General features: G+C 35.9%; 1 protein-coding gene across 3 annotated transcripts in view; it reads right to left on the minus strand.

The window, feature by feature from the left end:
- The window catches only part of Sema2a (Semaphorin 2a), a 373,380-nt gene that overhangs the window by 182,015 nt on the left and 169,320 nt on the right, over positions 1-22,045 (minus strand). The gene's annotated exons all lie outside the window — the stretch shown is intronic.

Genomic DNA, 22,045 nt, shown 5'->3' on the forward strand with positions numbered 1-22,045 from the left:
ACCACCGCACTAAAAACCTCAAATGGAGATCTATAAAAGTGATTGAGTAAGAAAACGAAGCAACTTAGAGTTAAGCCCTTTCAGTTTCGCAGGAAACGCCTCAGAAATTAACGAAGGTGTCCAATAAAACGGTTTACAGCGCGAGCAGGAATTTTCTTGGAACCAAACCGGAGCCGTAAAAGACTCATAAAACCTTAGTATGGTTTGTGTTATTTAGGGAACTGGTTAATGACGCCTGAGCAGTCGTAAAATTGGGCTAATGAAAACTGCCAGGGATACGCTAAGGGATTCCTGGGCTCGCCTACTGACCAACTAAAATAAGCATAAAACCCTTTATGACCTCCCTTAAGTCCAGTTCTACCTTCAAAAATTTATGACCAACTTTAGTAAGAGTTTCAACTTATTTCTTATAAAGTCCCATAAGTTTCCTCGCTTGAGAATTTAAAAACTAAGATTATTGTAATAAGAAACGTTTAAAACATGTGAGGTTCCTTTACCAAATTGCAAAGTTGTCGTGTATATTTTTGCATTTTTTGCTGCCCTAAACGTTAATAAGGTGTTTTTGCGCAGCAGCGGCTAGAACTAAAACCAGGGTAGGATTTGTTAGCAAAACATCTATTTGGAACTCTGGCAAACAGTTTATTTTGCTTCAGACATGTTTGGAATGCATCTAAAAAATAGGTTTTAAGCATTATAGAAGGACTTTACACTTGCATCGGTAAGTACGTGTGTAAAGGACACATGTGACTCACTCATCGCGGCGTGATTGTCATAATTACGTGCTAATTTATCAGCGTGCGCCAGTTGAAGACTGTTAATTTACTGATTTAGAAATAGAAACGTAAATTTAATAAATTTCATGTGTCCACTTAAGGACTGGAAAAGATGGTGCCCGTGGTGTGGTGCCCCACGGGCGCATTATACAAATCGCGACAACGCGTAGAAAGCGAATGTGGTATCCCTGGAACTCGGGTACCAGAATATAGAGGTTGAGAGCTTAAACAACGTCACTATATTATCGTTTCCCAGGGATTTGTCCGAATATATGACCTGTAAAGTACCGGCTAATTTTAATCAATTTCCAACAGAGGAATAATATTTTACTTCTCCGAAAACTGCAAAGCTGCAAACCCCATAACTTTGTTCTTTTAAATGGAACACCCTGGATTTTCCGTCCTTTACATATGTATAAAATAAGTTTGTACGGCAGTACCTACGAAAATACATTTTGCACATATTTGTTTTTTTATTAATATATATGTATGATATCGTCATATTATACATGTGCGGCAGCACATACGAAAACCTGTGATTTTTTGTCAAATGGCACTCTAAAAGATTAAGTTCTCGGAAATTGAAAGAGTAATCATTGTGAGCACTCCAACCCTCACTTATTTCTCTTTTAGCATTATCCATATCTATGACTAATATTCTCAGACCAAACTACGAATTATCTCTCCTACCTAATCTATACACATCACGTAAGTTAGCCCCTCTACCCAACATTCTATTATTCATTGTTCCTTAGAAGTAATAAGCAGTGGGCAGCAGGCCGCCTAAATCATCCTTAAAGAAGATTTACCACCAAACGTCGACTTAAGTTAAAATCCTGCCTTACAATGAACTATCACTGCTTGCATCTGAAGACTCATTTATGCGACGCCCACATTCCTAAGAGAATACCATTATACATACCATCAGGAAATGGCTACATACAAAGCGACGACCATGCTTAACAACCATTGTCTGGTAATTTATGTTCGCGCTGAATGTGAGAATTTTAGACTGAATTTCAGAGTACAGGTACATTTTTGGATAAATTCTGACTAACTTCCCTACTATAGCAGTTATTTCATGAAACTTCATTTTCTATTGGGCGAAAAAGCCCGGAAGTTTGTGAAATAAAACTCCGTTTTTTCCCATCTAATTGCGGCTAACTTTTTCTTTTCCAAGGGAAACTTTTATGCTGTGTGTTGGATAAAGTAAAGAATCGTTAAATTTGGTACGTAGCGAGGGGTCACGTTTTAATGTCTCCACAAAGAATTCTAGCAAGACGTGTTTTATAGTTTCTAATGGCGCACCCGCAGGATAACTTATCGGACTAACTTTTTTTCGTACAGTCAGCTTTAATTATTATCGTAATTATCGTTAGTTCGGGTTCTAAAGGGAACTAGCTTGAAAACTACTCCCCACGTGTCAAGGTAAATCAAGTGAGCTTAATTGGCTTTCAGGGCTTAACCTTCGCGGATAGGAAATTGATGGAAAACAACTAAATTTCCCAGTATTTCCAGATATTTCGTGAGTCCAGTTTGTGCGCTATTTTACCGGTTTGTATGAGGATTTTGCATCTATAATAAGATATTGAAGCTTCACTAACACGTATCGAACAATCATTTGCTTTGTCTAAAACATCCTGCACATTAACGAATTTGATCAACCTCCTACAAAGAACGCACGTTATGCCCACTGATATTAGCGACGACTCATTAGGGGTGGATAATCAGACCTGGAAAATTAACAATTCTTTACGCAATAGTAAAATATTTTACATTTCCTAAATTAGAAGGACGTCTGGACTGACGCTGAACACGACTCCATAGAGGCAATAACTGGAGAATATACTGCAAAATACTTCACCCCGAAATGAGAGTCACCATGCACCGACAATGTAGAGAACTCCATTCCATTCACTAAGTAGCTCTGGGACGTCGAAAAGTAGAACTGGGATGGAGCGTGCGGAATGGCACACTTTGTTGCTTTCAATTTGTTTCAACCCATATTCTGAGTAGAAAATCGAATTTTGAACTTTTAATACGATGGTCAGAAAGTTACTAACCCCTTCAAACTCAACTGAAGAGAGTCCGAATCATCCTGATTAACTTTGTTACCTACGTCAAGTCTTTTATACCCTCCTCCATTATGGATCCTTTTATTGAAATATAAACCGTGTTAAATTGAGAAGTAATATCACTTAAAATAGGAATGTAGCCGGGGTTCATAAATTCCTTCGAAAATTACTTTAGTTTGCAAAAACCAAGATACCCCAGCTCAACTTATCGACTCTCAGGAAATCGCCTTTATCTCTGCTTTATATAGATAAAGGACCAAAAGTCCCGCATAAATTCGTTAAAAATTGAAGAAAATATTTTTCATGAAAATGCTGAAACACCTCAAGTATTGTTTTTAGTTGCGCATGTTTTTGAGGTAACAGATACAAGTACAGGGTTGCCCTTATTGTATTATAGGTAAACGTACTTTTTCGTTTTCTTCGTACGAAACCCCATGTATATTGTGACCTTTTGAGTTCTTTGAGAAACTCTGAATGTACCTCATGTAACATGTCCATGTCTTAATTCAACAGGTTTCGAAAAAAATTATAAAAAATAGAATTAACAATAGAACTTAACTAATACTTAAAAAATAACAATACAAAGTGCCATAATCTAATGTGTTAAACGTTCGAATTGTGCCGTGTTGACTTCAACGTCAGCAAGCCGCAATTCAAGTTCCTCAAGAACTTTTCGTAACATTTGAGGAGGTATTTGTTGAGGTTCTCGAGTAATTTTATTTTTTGATCTTTCTACATTGTTGGGCTTATTTAAACACACCGTACGTTTCAGATAACCTCATGAAAAGGTCCATAGAGGTGAAGTCAGGCGATCTAACAGGCCACTCTAATCACCACACTGCGCAAATACTTTAATAACTGTTGAATTTAAACTTGGGTGTGTTCCGTAAAACTCAAAAACGTCATAATATACATGGGATACGATAAAAAGAATGTACATTTATCTACTACATGGGGAACCCGGTATACATATCCATTACGTCAAAAAATGCACAACTAAAAATCATATTTGACATGTTCCAGATTTTTCACGAAAAATATTTCCTTCGATTTTTAACGATTTTATACGGGACTTTTGGCCTACTATTATAGAAGAGATGGCTGATGCATCCTTAATTCACAGTCGTTGTCCTATAGGTATCTTAATCAGATTTCGAATAATTTGAGCCTTAATAAGATGTTGCCTAATTTTCTGAAAATTATTCCCGCCTAGATTGCGACACCAAAATTCTACTTTTTCGCATAGACCCTCCTGTATATTATGCGATATTTCGAATTTGCATACATTAAGATTATTTTACTAATACAAGTACCTGTACTCGTCTTCGTTAGTTTTCGAGTAGAAAGTAGAAAGGAAGTTTTATATGTTTTTTTTTATTAAGGTACTTTTTGGCATAGTTGTTTTTAAATCCTAAAATATCGATATTTTCATAGAGCCCCCTAGACATTGTTGAATATTATGAACGTGAGACTCACAAGAAACGGACGCTTAATGCACTTTCCTACGGGGTAAATTCTGTTTCGAGTAATTTGACTCTTCAGGGGATATGTTTTTCAAAATTAAAAAAAAATGTTTTCTCGATCAGACTACTATATTGTAGATGATGCGACCCTTTAGACAACTGTACTTACAAACCTTGAAGTGGGCAGCAAAGCAGCAAAAGTTGAACTTACCTGAAATAAAAGTAAACTCGGTAAGTGACACAAAATCCGAAAGTGATGGTCGTACATTAATATAACAAGATTTAAGTAAATTATTGAATTTCTGCTAAATCTTTAAAACGGTCTTTAATAGAAAGGTGAAACCAAACCCCGATTAAACAACCCAAAGCCCTGAATTTTTAAAGGAAAGTGCCTAAATACATATAGCAATACCGTTTGCTTCCAGTAACCACCATTACCTTTTTAAGAATTAAAACAGTTACCTAAAAATACCTCCATTGTGTATAAAACTATTGATCTAAGACATAAATGAAACTAGCTGGCCTATTCCGGGAACAAATACTTTAACTAAACGATAGTCATATTTGGGGTATTTGATCGGAACTCTTTGTTATGATAAATAATTGTTATAACTAAGTGGACGCCTAACCATTTAGAACTATGGTGCAAGTTCCCTAGTAGCTGTAAGCAATTGAGTTATAACTTTAACAGCACAACGAGCAATCTGAAAGCGACATTCATCACGTCAATTCACCAAATTCTATTACTCAAGCTTATCACCCCTTATAAAATGTTACCAATCAAGATTCCTTGATGATGGCTAATATTTGCTTTTCTAGTTCAACAACTCGTGTGCTGTCACAGTGCACCAACCAACTATTATCTCGACAAAATTCGATTGCTGGCTAACATGATAAAGAAAAATAAATCAGAGGGCCTATTTCTATCTCCCTTGTCGGCAAGGGGCTATTATTGTAACTTATTAACCTCCCCCAAAAGTGGATATTGCCATAAAACCTTTAGGGCGTCTTACATGACCGGATCACAATATGCTCCACCAGTTATTTTATTGGCTTATTTTTTTCTAAACTGTAATATTTCAATACCAAAACAGTTTTATAGCGTGACAATAACGATTAGATTTTTTTTTAATTTTTTTATTTCCATACATTATATTTTGTTGGTACTTCACAACAATATTCTTCAAACAACAGAATCGTTATCGGAAGTGTTTGAACTTGAGGCACATAAATCAGCAAACCCTATCGGTCGTTGGAAGTGAGTGTAATCAGTAAAATTATACAAGGAAGGTGAAAATGTGGGGTCATTTTGATGACTCAGTGCCAATTAAGTAAATGATGAAAGGGATTTTACGGTCATGGATATAATCCTGTTATATGCACGCATAATTTGTCTGGGTGTAGGTGAAAGTAAGGGGCAAATTTCAATTAAGTTCCTTACTTTTGGAATACTACCGTCACTGCGAAACTATTGTCTCATATTCCGGAAATTAAATGAATATTTTATAAACTGAGAGATCTCTGTGCGAAAATCAACTAGATTTAGGTCAAATTTATCAGGAAGTTTTTCAATGTCCTTCTAAAACTTCATAAACGAATTTAAATGAAATAATTGGATCATTCATTTAGGACGCATTTCAGAAATTCGAATTCATTCAGAAAATTATAACATATTTCTGAGACGCATTCAAAGAAAGTTTTCTTGAGATTTGAAACATTGCCGACAACTTAGAAAAACAACCTGCAAGTTTTAAAAATCTATGAAATACGCATAAAAATGCTGCTCCGCAACTTTTTTAAAAGTTTTGATTAAATTTTAAAAATTTCAAGAATCCTTATAAACCCTCCCGAAAATTCGAAAAATGCCTGGAAAACTTAGATGTGTCGCAAAAATAAGTAAATTCCTTTGTACTTTTACGACTCTCTAGAGAATAAAAGCGAATTTGCACATCGGTAGGATAATCTCAACGAACAAATTCATTATTGCTTTTGTGAGTTCATCCCCTGGCTTCCCTCAATGATCGGTTACCTCAGATTTTCGTGAATTCGTGAAACTCCACAATGGGATTTCGCCAACTTCGCGACTTTTATATTTATGCCAAGACCTGAATCCTAACAAAATCTCATTGTGCCTATAAATTGACGAATTTTTAGGATTCAGAAGAATAAAGGATCTTGCCAATTCCGGAAATGATATGTTCTGTAACCGAAAAAAAAATCCACCAATAAAAAATGATAAAATGTTCCCTGCTAATTTAGTTGTTCGGCATCAAAGAAAGTCTCTCAGACTAAAATAATCGGAAAAAAAGATTGGAAACTTTCAAAAACTCGAACATTTCTAGAACATTTTCTAGACCGATTTTAGACAACAAATCGTTTGCAATTTCAACAACATTTCAAAGGTATAAAAAAGAGTTCAGATTACTTCGGAAAATTAAAAAATACATATTAAAAATTGTCAAAGTCTAAAAATTCCCTCTGAAAAATTTCAAAAATCATTGGAAAACTCTAAAAAATTTCCAAAGAATAGGCGAAAGTGTTTAATAATTTCGAGAGAGATTTGAAGATGCGCAACGCCTTCCAATATTTTTGGAAAACGTTTGGAAAATTCCTAAAGGATCTGTTGGAACAAATATTGAGAAAATTAGACACCTGTACAACTTCCAAGTGTTTAGAAATCGGCGCAAGCCCTTCAGTGAATTTAAAAACTTCAAAAATCACGACAAAAAGATAGTTTAAGACTTAAAAATTAGACAAAAAATCTTCAATAACGTCAAAACTCGGTAGAACGTTTTAAAACTTTTATAAATAACCATAAGGAAAATGCTTTTGGAGAAAACGCTAAAAGTAACCAAAAAAACTTAAAAATACTTATATTTCTAGACACACAAAATGTTATATACAGTTCCGACACTATCAAACTAGCAACATTGCGAAGCCTCTAAAAAATTGACTGATCTCTGAAAATGCTCTGAAATTCCGCTATAATTCTGATATTCTGAAAATTCGAAATAATACTCTGAGAAGTACTCGAAAACTTCAAGAACAATCACAACGAAGCTTTTCAAAAATCTCTAAAATCATCTTTACAGTGGCGGATCAAATTTAATTGGGCAATAAGCAAAGAAAAATGTGAAAATGGCACGATAATTCACACAATATCATAAGCTGAAAATCCGATATTTCTAATATGTTTGAGTACGTACCTTTCCTTTAAAGAAATCTATACGGAGATATAAGTTTTGTTATACGAACCATTCAAACAAGCACAAAATGAAGTATAAGATCAGTGATACCGGCTTTAGTTAGTCGTATTACGAGTTCAATAAACTAAACGTTTGTCGCCACACTTTATTTAAATAAAATGCTTTGTAATTCTACTCTGCATTGTAGAAAATGTTTATTTTCAGACAATCTCTCGTTAAAATGAATGTAGATATTTTTAAACTAATAAAATTCTATAAGTAAACGCAGCTGTTGGTATTAAAGCACAAGCCAGCAGTCCATTAAGTGTACAAGCAGAGAAAAAACACTTATTATACAGGATGGTCTCCAAAGGTGTTCCGATATTTAACGAGCTGATTCTCTGGATTGTTCTAAGACGAAAATGTTGCAGAATATAAACGTATGTAACGTATATAAATACACTGCTTTTCCTTCCTATTTAAAGAAAAATTCTGTAACCATAGACATGCGTAGCGATTGTTACGTTAAATCTTATAGGGGAATGGGGGGTACGCCACTGGTATTTTTCAAATTGCATACATATATTTAATTACCGATTCACAATAACGCATAAACGCCTCTTTTGCTTTTTCGAAACGATAAGTATTTTTCGGAAAAAAAATTAAATATGTCCTGTTGCAAATTTCTGTAGAAAACAATAACAAATTTGTTAAAGAGATAAAGAAGTCCATGCAAAAAAATTAAGTGGCTGAAATGCATTATGGCAAATGGCGAACATTTTCAAAAAGTGTTACAATGTGGCTAATTTTGAAAATGCCAGTGACGTATTCCCATCCCCCTATAAGAATTAACATGGTAACCCCTACGCACGCCTATGATCGCAGCAGGTAGAAAGATAATGTACTATTTCGACTACTGTGTAGATATATCGAGTTCCAATAACATATCTTGTGCTATTTTGAAAATGCGAAAAAAAATTTGTATTCGCTTTATATTTAACACTCTGTATCTCTGACACCACTCATTTCAGGGCGTACGTCCTAAAACGAGTTAGAACGTATCAATTTATGTATCATTTTCGTCTAAAATCAATCCGGAGAATCCGCTTCATAAATCTCGGAAAACCTTTACCCACCACCCTGCATATAATCCGGTACAGGTAAAGATGGAAAATCATACATGAAGTAACAGTTCCATTGGAAAACCTTGGAACACTCGAAATGTTTTCCGCTTGACTTTTTGCGGTTAAAGGTTACATTAGCACCTTTCTGTGTTACAACCACAGCTTCTCATTCAGCTGAAAAGAGACCTAAAATCCTTCTAACCGCTAGGTTAAGAATAGGTCGATTATTAGGGTATAGAGAATCGGCCGAGCCCTCCGGTATGCGGAACAAATTCGTTTTTAACGTGAAGGTGCTTTTAGGAAATTATCGAAATTAACCTTAATATAACGTTCATGAGCTTAACAGCTAAGCCCAGGATTTATAATTTATTCGAAGCGTCAGGCTTTTAAGCTTTTAACGATTTTAATTCTGTTTTAATGGCCGCCATTTCCTTACTATAGACAATATTGTAGGCGATGTTTCCGTTAAGCGAAGGTGGGAATTTAAGCGACTACGACAAAAGTTATTAAATTGGATAAGCCGCATTTAGTCCTCTGCATAGGAAAAGGTTACCATAATTTAATTATGCGCATATATAAAACTTCAATTTACTGGACGATGGAAATTAAAAACATGCAAACCCAAAGCTTATTTGCTGTGCTGAGAGAACGGTCGGAAAGTTTGCGCTTTCGAACTCGCTGAAATTCCGATTCGTCCCGCACAAAAGGCCAAAACAGCCGAGAACTTGAACTATTTCAACTAGTCAGGTGACTGTAGAATATTGACCCACTGGAGGAGAAACCTAAGGCTTAAATTCAAGCCAAGGCCTAAAACATATTGCACCGCAAAACAGAAAAAAAAAGAAAAAAAAAAGAGTGCAAAAAGGGCTTCTCCATGTAATTACACTAGAGCCATAGAAGTTAAAAAGCATGTAAAAGGAACCTGGAAAATTGCTATTGAGGGAAAACACGCCGCAGGAATCGTGCACACATACACATTTTCATAATTGCACTGCCCTTATTAAAATCCCTTATCTTAAGATGCATTTTAGATCGAGCTTTCGCGAGCTTAAGCGAGCGAATTCATTTATATTCGGTCATGCAATCACAATCGAATATCCAACAATTTGTTCGTTTCAGTTATAAAGTTGATTTGATCGCCCCTCGTCTGCCCCTCTGGTTCGCACGGGCCAAATTGTACGAAGTTTGACCTCGAAGAACGGGGGATGAACTACTTTGAAAATTTTCAATAATTTTCACATCAAAACCCCCCATCATTCGGAATCTATTTATTCTTTGAAATTAAACCTAATACTTGAATTACAGCCCTGTGTAGATTTTGACCCATAGAAAACAACCAGCTATACATAAAATGAGCCTGTAATTGGTAGGTTGGAGATATCGACTACTAAAAATAGAAAACCAGGCACTAAACGTGGGACCTGGTCTGGAAGAGAAATCGTGGCATTAAACACACCTGTGCATTTTCATAATTGCACTATAGATATCTATATTATTAGTGGCTTAATTACTTAATAATCAATAGAGCTGCAGCTTGGCCGAGTATGAATCATTTTATTCAGCGGTGAATTTTTTTTGACCTATCATAAGGGGGTGGTTTTCATGGCAGCGACATATGGTGGGTTGAATGCCTCACCCCTCAATTTATAATTAAGTTTGTTTCATTTTCAATATATCCACGGAAATTCGGTTTATACCGCGATAACATGAAACGTTTAAAGATTCTATCAGGACACTTTATCGACAAAACGTTTAATCATCGTTAGAGGGTTGTATTCGCTGGGAGGTACACAAAATCAACTCTGAAAATGAAATGTAAGAGAACTCTACATTAACTTAAATACATGTAATTTAAGACTGTTTACGGGGGATGTTTTTGTTTGATTGGGATTATCAATTGTGTACGTGTGGGTACATAAAAAAAAAATGGACGTAGCTTCCGAAGAAGTCGAGTACCCAGAGCTTTGGTTGAATTCATTACAGTCCGAAACCAGTTTTCAAGTGTGTCTCCAAGGCAGCGGCCCCTTTACATTGTGTGAACGTCCTGAAATAATATATAGAAGGTCGGGGCACCAACTTAAAATTACATTGTAAAATGTGACGCACTTCATTACGTTTCTTCCGCCTTGCCGCTTCCACGCAACTTCTGCCACCCGGAAAGCTGTCCCTTCCACTCAGCCCTAATTTTTACATAGCGAATTTTTTCGTCGTGAGAACAAGTGATGACTGATTACGAAAGCACCGCAGAGTGACAAAAAATCACACGAAACAAGGGAAAGGAGGAAAATAGCCCGAAGCTCTCCATGTTTGCAAAACACACTCGTTGTGTCGGCGATGACACGCGATGTCGTTTAGTTTAGGAAACTTGGAAACTCTCCCGACACTAGACGAGCTTTTCCTTCCGCAGTCTGTCTAACCGGGTAATGAAGAAAATGTCTTGTAGCTGAAACGGCTGCCTTCTGTCTAATTAAAATTAATATGTAAAGATGTGGCAGTTGGTGTATCTAATAAACCTTTATTAGATTTGGGGCTGGATCGGGGTTAAGCATTGTTTCTCCAGAGGATTTAGCCGCATTTTCAATCTCCCCTAGAATTCCGCATTCTGTTACGGGAAAGAAGCCAGCCATTGGAAAAAATTATCCCCCTCAAGATTCACCTCATTGAACAAGAACATTTTGATAGCGAGAAATCAAATCGGCCTGCAAAAATCGCATCATGAGAGCAATACTTCTCTGTACATTTTTACCATCACCGTCACCAAGAATCCACATGAGAGGTTATGGTGAAGACGTCTCAACAAAACGAAGTGCTCATGACAGAAACTGATATTAAAAAACGAAAGGAAAGAAAATGTTCAATTGATAGGCAAATACTACCCAGATGAAGGAGATGGAAAATTTAAGGATCTAAAAATATAAAGAGGTGAGGTCAAAAGGGGATGCCTTCTATAAGAGGATAAAAGATTCAGAGGATTCGCAAACCTCTACAGAAAAAATGATCCGAAAGGAAGGGACGCTTTAGAATTAGTGCTCGGATGCAGTTGCTCCAAAACAAGTATTCCCCCTTGCTCTGATACTAAGAATAAATAAAGTTTATTGTTCGGGCTCAAAAGCATTGAAGAAGTGACAAAAACTTGTAGTCAAGGTCGGGTGCACTGAAAGAGAGACAGGAAGAAGTTCAATAATCCCAATTAAAAGTACATTTTCCCACAATTTGCAAGCTGAATGTAGCAACAGAACTAAAAAATAAAAATCAACGAAAACTTATATTTAATACGCTCTAATCTTCCATTCTATGGTTGTATAATGTGCGTCACACTGTAAATACAAACTTTTTTGCGCATCCTACTCCTACAGGGTGAGCGTGTTTTGTGACACCAACCTGGCAGATCCAAACAATGAAATAAAGATTTTATTTGTTTGTTATCTATGATCTTTCAGGCGGGGAGACAATTTTATCATTATGAAAACGCATCTGATTCCGATAACTTGCATGTTTCGGAAAGCTGGTGCGATATCGGAAATATCGTCGATAGTATAGTCCCTAACCAGGTATCTAAAGTCCCCACTCCCTTTCCAAGTTTTTCTCTTGCAAGGAACTTCTTGGTTGTTAGCATATTATGGAGTTCAAAGATATTTTTGATGACTTACATCATTTTTCCAAGCTGCACTTCGGCTACTTGTCCCAACAGACCTCGGAAGGTGCATATTGTCACGCAAAATATTCTTATGCTCATATGGACAGATTACTGATAATTCGTAAAATTAACTTGTTTCGATAAGAAAAAAGAAAAGAGAGATCACGTTCCTCATGTCCTCTCTGTTCTTGGGCGTTTCAGCTTCCGAGTGTTACGTATTTTTCTCCCAACGAGCGGACTAGCACCGACAGCTATAGAGTATTGATTATACTGGTAATGTTAGGATGTTAGAAAAACTCCCGGGATTATGACAATAACCTCTCAACCAAAACATCACAGCTATAATGAAGATAAGGTGTCAACAAAACAACTCATACCTTAAAGCTCTTTGAAGCCTGGTTTCTGCTTCGTTCCCGACTTGAGGAAATTTACAGTCGATCGTGAACTTCGTTAACAAGGGTTGGTAGTGTTCTCACGTACCTCATGAAAACTTTACTGCACGTATGTGGTAAAAAATTTTATCGCACCTAAATCTAAGACTGAAACTTTTTACGCACGCTAATATTTAATTGTACTTACGGAAGAGGTTAAAGTTAACACACATCAATCGTAAGAAATATATTGTAACAAACACGTGCCAAAGTGTTTTCTGTCTGCACCCCCGTTGATTGCAACTTCAATCAGCAGACTTGTTAAGTAAATAACTAGTAAAAGGACCCACTTAGCTCTAAACTATTTGAATGAAATTTATGCTATTTTCGAGCGAAGCTGATTTTATCCCGTATTGGAATTTGAGAAGATCCAATTTTCCGTTATTGTAGAAATTCCGGATAACGTATAAATGATTACCGAGGATGGGGAAATCTGATGTCTTCACTGCTAAAAGAGTTTCGAGATAATGAAGACCTATGCAAATAGTTTTTGGTATTGCAATACTTATAGACCAGGCAGTCACTGGATTGGTAAGTTAAATCAGTTAAAGCTCAGGATTAAAGGGTTTCAAAGCTACTCTACAAAAACAAAAACTCGCCTAAATTAGGAAATTTGAAGACATCGACATCTTGTTATTTCTTTTTAGTTTCGCACGGGATTTCAGATCGAGTTCTACAGATTTAAAAATACATTATTTTACATTTTAAATATCCATTAGACCCGTCTTCTCTAAGTTGCTGACAGACCGCCTAAAAAAACTAACAAACTGCTTAAATTAACCGCCACACCGAGGTCTATAATCCTACACAAATTGTAATTTTGTTCTCGACATACGCATATCCAGTTAATTATAGTCGGCCTCAGAGTTAATTAGAGGATTTCTATCGATCGATTAAACCGAAAAATTGCACGTAAAAAAAATTAGAAATTGTTTGAAAATTTTAAAGGGAAGTATACCTGTTCTTTACCCCTTTTCAAATTTAGAGCACCGATATGTCGAGAATACTTAAAGATGTTGCCTTAAAACATAACTCAATTTAATCCCATCTCTGAATTCTAACCCTGCACAAACTCTGTTTCAACGTCTCTTTCGGTTTCTGGTATACGACGTTGCTTGAGAAATCTCAAGTGACCCCGTATCGAAGACTCCCCCGACCTCAGTGACCTTCATTAATTTTTAAAGTCAAAAATATATTCTAATAAATTCAGCACTTGAGTATGAGTTCGCAGAAATCGGTCGCTCTAAGAGACTTGAGAGAATTATAGGAAGACAAAAATCAAAGCTAAAACAAATTTCGATTCTCTACCTTTTTAAATCCGTTTTAATCCTTTGAATTTTTTCAAACTCGACTATTTTTCTTAACACTAAAACATTATAAATTTATGTTCGCAAAATAAAAAACGTAACGTAAAAGTTAAAAAAAAAAACAATCAATTTCTCGACTCCTTCAGAACTGATGCTTTCGAGAATCATCAAAAACTTTGGTTGTTTAAGGTTCGCAGCTTCTTCAAAACTAGTTGTTTTCATCAGATTTAAAGATTCTTACGCAATATATCTCAAAATAAATCAAACGACTTTTGTAATTTTACTTGATTAGAAACTACGTTCCACCACAACTTGGATTTTGAAAGCAGAAAATCTTCGAAAACTTTTTTTTTAAATGTGTTTTCTATGTGACAAATACGACAAACGGTTTTTCACAAAATTGCTTTGCATCAACGTTTAGGCCCCTACACCAAATTCAAATATCCTATGCCAACCTTGATCCCTCATTTATTCTCTTATTCATTATTGTACCACTCAGGAACTTTGTTAAAAATTTTGCTTTTTCATATTAACAGAAATCTCGAGATTTGCCAAAGATGTTAAAAATTGGAATAGACGCCTAAATATTCGTTCTAAACAACTTTTCTTAAAAAATCTTTGTCATTTTTGCCTCACGGAAAGCACTTTAAAGACAAATAATTTTATTGAAAATCCATGTTATGATGGAAATTTACCTTTAAATAAGCAAGGCCGAAACGCTAAAAATTAAATTTCAATTCGAAACTTTTTGAACTTTTAGAGGAGTCATTTGATCTAAGTGAGTTCAATTTCATATCAAAATACGAAAAACTGGCATTTTTTTCTTCTTTAAGGTGTCAAAATTTTAAATTATCTGACACTTTTGAGTTCATGTAACAACCGAAACCAACAATTATGGACTTTGCAAACGTTCAATCAGTACACGTCATTTTGAGCTCGCGATCTCCACTCAAAAAGAGAAATACTCGACTTTTCAAAAACCATCAAAATCAACGTGTAATGTCATTCTTGAAACAATGAGACATCGGAAATTTTTATCGTATTTCCATGTTCTAACACACGTTCTAAACTCACTCTTTTAGATCGTGAATTTTCGACAATTTCGCGTGCCAAAATATTCAAAAGTGGAACTGAGGCGGCGTTTATGATTCGGCAAAAAATCATCCAAAGTGACGCTTTTTAGGAGGTTCTTTTGAAAAAACGAAATTAATATTCAGGCCTCCTGAATGATGCAAAAAAATGAACGATTTCTACTGCGAACTCGCCGCTGTGCAACAGCCATTCTCGAAACACATGGTGTATTGAGATTCCAAAACACAGCAAAAAGTGGCAGTGTTCGTGATGCTAGAAGTTCCCACGGAAAGACTTCTCGAACTTACAAAAAGTGACAATTTGCAATTGAATCTTTCAAATCTGCTAGAAGGAGAATGCCGCAGTTTTTTTTCTTTAAATCTTAAAGGCTAAAAGGGACAGAGAATTCGACGTTCTCAATGCCAAATTTGCGTGCACCTACGTAAAATGTTTTAAAATATTCCTTTCTTTTTTGTACGTAAGGGATACTTCGTTTTCAAAAGAACACCAAAGACGTATTCCCTGGCCCTTTTCTTGTCCTAAAAACTTGTGTTGGGTGTCGAAACCGTCACGCTGACATGTACATACAAGTCACCCTAATAACTCGGTAAGCATGCGTTTATTTTGAAAATTTGTTGTAACGCGAGGGCTCCCTTGATGATTAATGATTGCTGATGAAATTTTATTTTAAGGATTCTGCCAGTCACGTCCCTTATTAAAATATACTAAAATGCGCGAAAGTAATTGCCACCAGGATAATCGGAAGTATAATTAACATTTGATTTATGGGGCGGCGGCATTGATTATGACGAAATTTGGAGATTGTCGCCCATGATGCTCCACCGCTATTAATCGCTGCTGTTGTGTGGAGGGATGCTTTCCTTGTATGCGGTTTGTAGCCCCAAACAAAGGGCTCGCCCTCGAAAGGGCTGCGTCATAGTTTTTATAGGTTACCCACTTCCAGCGCTCATTAAGGGCCGCATTTTGTGATATTTAGTTCAAATTTTGCAAAGTAATCGCCTTTTAGTTTATTATGCTACAGGCAAGTTAACCCAAAAAAATATTTTGTTATCTACAGAAAAATCGCATTGTGTGTTCAGGCTGATTAACAAAATTAAAATGCATTATCAAAGGTGGTTCAACTCCACTATATACAGGATGTTAAATACTCTTTCATTTAAATGGAAAATAGTAAGCCATTAATGTGAGATGTTCCTTTCCGGAATACAGCGATAAGTACGTAATTTCCACCTGTCATCCCGTTTGATATTACCAAGTTCCCAACTCATGATGGCTCGAATAATTATTTATGGTACAGTGGTAGTTAGTCGGTTCGTTAGTCCATGAATGCATAAGTTGCATTAAACTTATAATACGGACATCGACAACATTATTATTCGCGTGCAAAATTATAGAGTACAGAATAGAGCTCTGCTAAAGCCAATTATGAACTGGTGGGTAATTGGGAATAGAGACAAAAATAGTTAGAGAGAGAATGCTTGCTATATGTAAATATCTCTATTTTGAAACAAAAAAAAATACGAATACCTTAATATTTCTCCCTTTACCTATTATACGTCAGTGACTCGAACTCTGATTTCGGCGATATCCTTTTACAAAAGTTAAGGAAAACGATATACGCAACAGAATTTTATAGGTGAGCTCGATTCGATCCGACATCGGCATGTACTATACGATGGGGAATCGGCTTTCTATTCGTTTTTATGGCTAAAATACGAATAAAACGAATGAGAAGTATGTGCTCAAAGGGCAAAGCTTTATGGGCTGAATCAACTGATCTGTACTCGCGCAGCCACACAAAGATGAATAATGTCGATGGTTTTAAATGAGATTCTTTACTGCCACTTGCGAGGATCGTCTCGTGTAATGGATATGGGAGCTGTATTCTTCATTTATGGAGCTGAAAATTGGGTAATCACCGAGCATCTCTCTACTTTGTTATTGCTCGTTTTAACGTGAAATATTTTCTTATTTTTGAGGAAACGTCACCATCAAGAAATATTCAATGTTAATACAAGGAGGATACCGAAGCGACATAGTTTATTTTAAAAAAAATAGCAACATTTTACTGCACTGGAACAAGGATGAAAAATTGTTTTTTCACTTCGAACTGTCGTGAAATTCTACTTTCTGGTGTACATATAAAGGTTCGGACGGATCTAAACACTTCTCCGAGCATCGAACAATATAACGAAATACACAACACCAAATGAAACATGTTCGCGAAAGTCTCTGGCAATGAAAATATGAAAAAAAAAAGAAGCGAACCGTTTGCCAAACAAGAAATGAAAATCAATAAGTGATTTCTCATGACTTATCGTTTTCTTTCCGAACATGAAGTAATAAGAGGAAACATCAAAGAGTAAATAGTATCTCCACACATTCAGGCTGTTTGCCATTCGCTTCATTGTAGCGATCAGCAAAGTGTTCAAGTCTGTGCGACGCTTCATACCACTCCACTAAAATACCTGAAGAAATACATTAAACTGCATACAGCATGGCCCATTTAAAATAGTCCACGCGAAATATCTTAAATGGAATTTTTTTCTTCAGAAAACTTCGAGACATACCAACTTTAATTTTAAGAGGGACATTTTTAGATCATAAATTCGTAGGTGTAGAGTCATCCCCCTAAACGGGGTGGCAACCCCTTCAAGAACCTTAAACGGCAGGTGGGGTCAAGAAACACATCAAATCGAAGGTAATTCAATTCTCTCTACAAGTTTGCTGATTTTTTTTTGCTCCGCCTCTGTATATTGTAAAAAAACCGTTTTAAAACATCGGTGAAATAAATCGGAAAAAACACATTTTTAAATAATGTTTTATTTAATTTAGCGTTCAAATGGCGATCCATTTGCTTTTATTTAATAATAAAGTCTTTGTTCAATCCCTTCCCGAACATTTTGTAGCAATTAGGGAGTTATTTTACTACATATTGCCACTATTCCGTGGCGAAAATCTCCTAAAGAGGTAGATTTCGGTTTTTAAACAACAGTTTTTAAATGACCCCATAAGAAAAAGTCCAACGGTGTTATTCAGGCAATTTTGGAGGCCATTCAATGAAATCTCTTCTACCAATCCAGTGTTCGCGAAAATGTTGATCAGAAGTCACGTACAAGAACTGTATACAGAATATAAAAAATTGGAATTGATCAAAATGCTTGCACTCGTAGTCTCATAAAATTGCACACGGTGATCTGGATCATCTTCATTGAGCTCATTAATGAGATGCATCTTATAGAGATGGAAATTATGTTTTGTCAAGATCCATTAAACACTATTATGTGGAATAGCTGATGCTGCTTCTAATTCTCGGGTGCTTGAAATAAACTTTTCTTGATTTACATGATTCAGTTCAGTTTACCCTAAAATTGCAATCTGTGCAGCCTCGTTGGTGACGGTGTGTCGCCTTTCATGTTTTTTTTGTTAGTAACGGATCCAGTCTCCATGAATTTAGATATTAAATTCGTCACGTAGGGATGGCCAAGATTCTTACCGGAATGCCTTCCATTAAAAATTCTTACAGTCTCTCGGGCTATTTCATAGTTTTTGAAATGATGGTGACAATTTCATTCCTCTCTTGAGTGGTATAAACCATGATGCTTTGAATCGTCGGATGAATCGACAAATTTCGCTGTACAATTCCGTTAAGTATAAAATCGGAACAAAACCCATCGCCTTATCTTAAGAATTCGATGATAAACATTATTTTTTGTAGCATTGGTGAGTTTATTATTATTAAATTTAGATTATTTTTTTGGATTTGTTTCACCGATGTTGAAAGGTGTTTTTTTGCAATACTTAAAGGCGGAGCAAAAAATCTTTAGCATACTTGTAAAGAGAAATGAAATGCCGTGGATTTGATGCGCCTCCTGACACCCCCCCCCCCCCCCCCCGTGCCATTTAACATTGCCGAAGGAGTCGTCACCGCGTTTAGGGGATGACTACACTTACGAATTTATGATCTGAAATGCCCCCCCTTAAAAGTAAAATTAACACATCTCGGGGTTTTCCGAGGAAAAAAATTACATTCAGGTATGGTAATGGTACAAGGTATTTCAGGTGGACTGTTTTAACCAAGCCACCCTGTATGACATATAAGATCTGAACATTTCACCGACTACCGAGAAGCACAAAAAATCGCAAATAGCCGGAATATATTCTTTTCTTAAATGAATTAGGCAACAAACTTAACTTGTTAATGGTGTTAACGCGATCTTTTGAGAACCTGAAAAGCAATTGTTGCAAATCATTAAGAATACACATCATATTAATAACCTGGAACTCAGCATGCACTAAGTTTGTTGCTCTATCTCCTTTAGTACCCGAGATATGTACTAACATTCATATTAATTTTCGCGATTTTGATCTTGAAATGGCATACGAATTCTCTTTCTCTCTCTCTCTCTCTCTCTCTCTTTCATCTTCAAATTTCTATCCTTGTTACTAAGTAATCTTCACCTTTATGTATATGAATTCTTACTCGTCCTCTCTTTCTCATATCTATGTTGTTCTTTCTGTTCTTGCGTGTTAGCCGAACCATCTCTTTTTTCGATTTCTGTGAATATCTGTTAATATCTCTAAATCTAATGAATTTTTTCCTGATGTCTCTATCCTTGCCTGCAACAAGTATTTACCTTTATTCTGGATGAAACAAAAATATATCCATAAAAATACCAAACTGATTGAACTCTCTTCGTATGGCTTCCGAATTTTAACAAAACGAAGAAAGAAGTGTTTAACATAAGACATAATCCCCGTTACTACTTATCGTCAGCATTCACTTTTTCCATAAGGCTTCCTAATAAGCGATTATTCACGCAATTGCATAGGTAAATGACCGCCGCAATGGTTGAACTAAAGACAAACTTCTCCTTAAACATTACATAACATTTTAGCACATGTGAAACTCAACCTTTCTCGACTTAGATACTGAAAAATCTACCTTAACCATCTGTCTAAAATATCTTCTACCTGCATCTAAACCGCACCCAAAACATTAATAGCTGGGGAACAGACAAGGAATACGAAGTCTGGTGCCTTTGTTAACGATATCCAGTTGATTTGCTTTAATGTTTTAATTACATTCGTTCGTTACCAAGTTTAATATTAAAATATTTGCAGAGGAAGGGATCCCGAGAGCCCTGGGTCTGAGTCCTTCAAAAGGAACAATAGGTGTCGAGTGTATGTCCGAGGTTTAACGAATTTATTAAGGTTTTATACGAGTTTAAATGGGAATACCGGTTAATTGAAAGCAGGTTTAATTTTTTTTTTTTATTTAAATGAAAGAAAGTAAACTTTTCACAATCTATGGCGATTATAGGCTGGGAATTTACTTAGCTACATAATAGGTGTGGATAAAGAATCAAACACAATTATGGAAGAAAAGCCTTAAGCTCGAAGATAATCTTAGGTTTTTGGTTTTCTAAGTCTGCAAATAAAATAGTGTTTTCTGTTGTAAACTCTATCCATGGACACGCTGTATAATAACAAATCATTAGGCGGTTTCAAAACCACCTCCTGAACTAACCTGAACGAAAATGTAGTTTGGGTCTTGAGCGGAGCGATCGGACTGTTGAAAAGTTAAATTTGAGCGTCCAGGGGGACGTGGGAACATGACCAACCCTTGTTAACGAAATCGTAAACCAGAATCCAAATTGTTAATTTTAATCAATGACTAAATTGTCTATGTCGGGAAGAACAGTCTGAGTCGCTGGAAAGTTCTTTCACTATCCACCACACGTGTCCTAAGGAGTCTTAAGGTAAGAAAATTCGAATTGTATTCTTTTATTGTGAAGACCAGTTTTTATTGTAAGGGAGTGGTGATATATTTTTTGCTAGCAACATTTAGGGTACGGAAAGAATTCGTAGTTTTATGGTAGTAGACCAATGGAAATTATTGGCCTTATTAAAGTTACCTTGGATTTACGTTCAACTATAGCTTTTCTTTAAGATCAATATAACCCTATGGGAGCGGTAAGATCGCTATCGGTACCGAATCCTTTGTTACTACCGGATTCGTAAAAGAGTTATATTTTCCTTAAAATTGATCTTTTAATATTTTCAGCCATTCTCCAGCCCTACCAAAAGAGAATTTCTGACAGGGTTCAACATCTCTCATTTAAACCAACACGGCCCCAGCATCATATCACATATGTACAGAAGGTAAATTTTAAATGGAATTCATTAAGTTACTTTATAATTTCATTGATTCGCACTGTGTGTGAATCAATGAAACAAGACACAAGACATTGAACACAAGAAAGGAAAGGAAAGGAGACCTGAAAGAAAATGTTCAGAGGGCTTTTGCTCAGACAGTTTCATATCAGAGTAAAAGAAAAAACTTCGGTACTGGTAGGTAACCGTGCAGTCCCCGAAGATAAGCTAAGGTCCTAGGTGTAAGAGCAATTCAAGAACACTAAAGTCAGTAACATTTAGCGACCTACTTGTTAAGAACTACAAGTTCCTCCCTTACAATAACTCGAATAAATGGATACAATGAAAATTTCGCCACCTTACGATCGATTAGGCTCTATGATGGGTAGCGAAGGATCTATCCAGTGACTCATTCCGGACTTGGAGAATTTGACGTTGAATCGACCTAGGGCCCCATTAATCGCGGCCTATCAATTAAGCGGGTTACTTTGTAAAAACTAAATGCTTTTAACTAATTAGATATTATTGTATCCCATGGAGTATTCTAAGTTCATATATACGCAGAATGACACATTTTCTTGAATTGAGACACTGTGACGTTATAATGTCTATTGAACAAATATGGTATTGAAATGAAGCTACAACTTGGGACAAGAAATGCATTTATCGAATGGATAAAGTCAAATTTTCATGTTGAATAAATATGTACTCATACAGTACATTAAGGTAAGAAAATACTTAAAACAAACAGGCGCCATTTCAATTAATGTTTTATTCCTTTCGATTCGATCGATATCGAATT

This window comes from Euwallacea fornicatus, chromosome 1 (genome assembly GCF_040115645.1).
Source record: "Euwallacea fornicatus isolate EFF26 chromosome 1, ASM4011564v1, whole genome shotgun sequence".
NCBI lineage: Eukaryota > Metazoa > Arthropoda > Insecta > Coleoptera > Curculionidae > Euwallacea > Euwallacea fornicatus.